Source organism: Pteropus alecto, unplaced genomic scaffold (assembly GCF_000325575.1).
Source record: "Pteropus alecto unplaced genomic scaffold, ASM32557v1 scaffold139, whole genome shotgun sequence".
In the NCBI taxonomy this organism is placed as follows: Eukaryota; Metazoa; Chordata; class Mammalia; order Chiroptera; family Pteropodidae; genus Pteropus; species Pteropus alecto.
In genome coordinates, this window is record NW_006443567.1 from 2,897,453 (window position 1) to 2,900,541 (window position 3,089).

Here is a 3,089-nt window from a genome sequence, read left to right on the forward strand (position 1 = left end):
ATTGTTTTCCATAGTGTCTTCAACAACTTGCAGTCTCACCAATGGTACACAAGGCTTCCCTTTTCTCCACATCCTTGCCAACACTCGTTGTTTGTTCATTTATTGATGATAGCTATTCTGACAGGTGTGAAGTGATATCTCATTGTGGTTTTAATTTGCATTTGTCTGATGATTAGTGACCTTAAGCATCTTTTCATATGCCTATTGGCCATCTGTATTTCCTCTTTAGAGAAATATCTGTTCAGGTATTCTATCCATTTTTTAATTGGATTGCTTGTTTTTGAGTTGTTGAGTTATATGAGTTCTTTATATATTTTGGATCTTAATCCCTAATCAAATGTATCATAAGCGAGTATCTACTCCCATTCAGTTGGTCATCTTTTTGTTTTGTTGATGGTTTCATTTGCTGTGCCAAAACTTTTTAGTTTGATGTAGTCCCACTTGTTTATTTTATTTGTTTGTTTCCCTTGCCCGAAGAGATATATCAGAAAAAAATATTACTAAGAGCAATGTCAGAGAATTTACTGCCTATGTATAGTTCTTTCTAAGAGTTTAACATTATTTTTTAAAAACAAAAATTATTAAGAATATGACAAGGTATGACATGATATTACAAAATAGTGTAAATTGGAATTAGAAAAACTCATGAATAAGGGCACCAAAATAATGTAAGAATTAGAAATCCAGGGAAATTTATTTTAGAAATGAATAATAAAGTAGAAGAAATGTAAAAATGAATAAACAAAACAAGTACTGCCTTAAGAGAAACAGATTAAAAGGAAAATTTTAATTTTATTTATTTTTACCTCTAAAAGTTCCCTCACCCTCTTTATTTATTATAATTTTATTTGTGGTAAAAACGAGATCTACCCTCTTAGGAAATTAAAAAATATAATAAAATAAGAAATGAAAAGTTGAAATAGCTTAAGTGAAAATTACACAAGCAAAGAGGATCTAGCATATGGATAATAAAATCCTCTGAATAAGGAAATTAAGGAAAGGAAGAGAACACACATACATACATTGAAAAAAACACACCACTGTGTACCTGAGAGTATTGACCCAGAAGAACACAAGGAATACTTTCTAGTAAAATTACTGAGCTCTAAAGAAAAAGTAAAATTCTTTAGGCATCTTTGATAAAGAAACAGGACTTATAGGAAAAAAAATAGCCTCTTTTTTTTGCTGCCTGTCCACCACCATCATAGGTCTCATGCTTTCCTTCAGGCAGGGTCTGTCCCAGTCGGTCCTACCCTGCCAGCGCAGCATCCCCACATGGCTGAAGTTGACTTCTGACGACCTGAAGGAGCAGATCTACAAACCGTCCAAGATGGGGCTGAGTCTCTCACAAATCGGTGTGATTCTGAGAGACTCACATGGTGTTGCACAACTTTTATGACAGGCAATAAAATTTTGAGAATTCTTAAGTCCAAAGGACTTGCTCCTGATCTTCTTGAGGATCTCCTCCATTTAATTAAGAAAGCTGTTGCTGTTCCAAAGTATCTTGAGAGAAACAGAAAGGATAAGGATGCTAAATTCCATCTGATTTTGATTGACGGCCATATTTACCAGTTGGCTTGATATTACAAAACCAAACCAGTCCTCCCCCACAATTGGAAATAACAAGTCATCCACAGCCTCTGCCCTGGTTGCATAAATTTGTCTGTGTACTCAAACAATAAAGCCATTGTTGAACTAGAAAAAAAATCAAATAAAATTAGATTATCTTCCACCTTTTTAACAACAAAGCTTTATGTCACAAGGGAATTAATATTTTTAAGATAGTCAAGGAAAGAAAATGGGAGCCAAGAATTTTATATCTAGGAACACTGACCTTCCAGTATAGAGGGCACAGATAAATTGTTAACAACATGTAGGAACAAAAAAAGTATTGATATAAGCCTGTCCTGAGGGAAATAATAGAGAATGAACTTTTGATAACCAAAATATCTCTATATATCTCTAGAGATGTATTAATGTAAAGATGAATTGTGACCATTAAATATATAGTTACTCCTAGAATTAAGTCTAAATGAGAGTTAAAAGGGAGAGAATATGGTATGGCTATACGACGAGGCATTGTAGATATGGCACAACCACTAAACAAATGCAAAATGTTTAAACAATTCAGTAATATTGGCGGAGGCAGTAATAGTAATGACATTATTACTATTATATATATTACTATGTGTGTTGGTATGTGGAAAAAGCATATGAGTAATTGTGGAATATTTTAAGCCATGTATTTTCACTGAGGCTAATATTGCCCCAAGAGGGAAAAAAAATCTTGCAGAGCGAAAAAAAATCTGACACAGAGCTCACCTAGTACTAAAAGCTTTTTTTTCCCCTGGGGTTATTTGTTGAAAATATTTGGGGACAGTCATTTAATTTTTATTCTGCCCAAGGCCGTCAAATGGGGCAAACAATTGGCTAAACAAAAAGCCAAAAAGGAAAATCTGGGGAATGAGATGTCGGTAGCTGAGTTTGACATTTGTAGAGCTGTGCATGTACTCAGTAAAGACATGAAAAGACCCTCTTAACTGTCACTGCACTGGCATTCATTCTTTGCATAAGGAGGAAGTGAAGGCTAAGGCATAGTTGAAAACTGCCTGGCTAAGTGTTCAAAGTATTTCTCAGTATGCACACACAGCCTCCAGGTAAAGACTGGGAGATTGACTGGTTCCAGGCATTTGAGGAAAGCTCTATGCACTCATTAATTGATCATTATGCTAACCAAACAGAGATTTTAGTGACCACATATAATGAAGAATGCAGGTTGTAGAATTAGTTCAGAAAATTCAATAACCAAAGAGCAATACGAACCACCAACTGTGGTGATGATTGCAAAACTTTGTGACTATTCTAAAAACCACTGAATTGTACACTTTAAAATGGTTGATTTTATGGGATGTGAATTATATAAAAATCATTCCAGCCAGTAAAATAAAATAAAATAATAGAATATGATCATTTTGAAATTGAGCATCAGTGGCAGCTAACGAGAAAAAAGTAAAAACCGGAGATTGATCAAGACCTGATTCCACCAGGATATGCAAAGGAACATGTTGAAATGCAAGATGAGTATGTAA

General features: G+C 34.3%; 1 pseudogene; it reads left to right on the top strand.

The window, feature by feature from the left end:
* Window positions 1-1,210: 1,210 nt before the first annotated feature.
* On the top strand, window positions 1,211-1,657 carry LOC102882267 (annotated as a pseudogene).
* The last annotated feature ends 1,432 nt before the right edge of the window (window positions 1,658-3,089 follow it).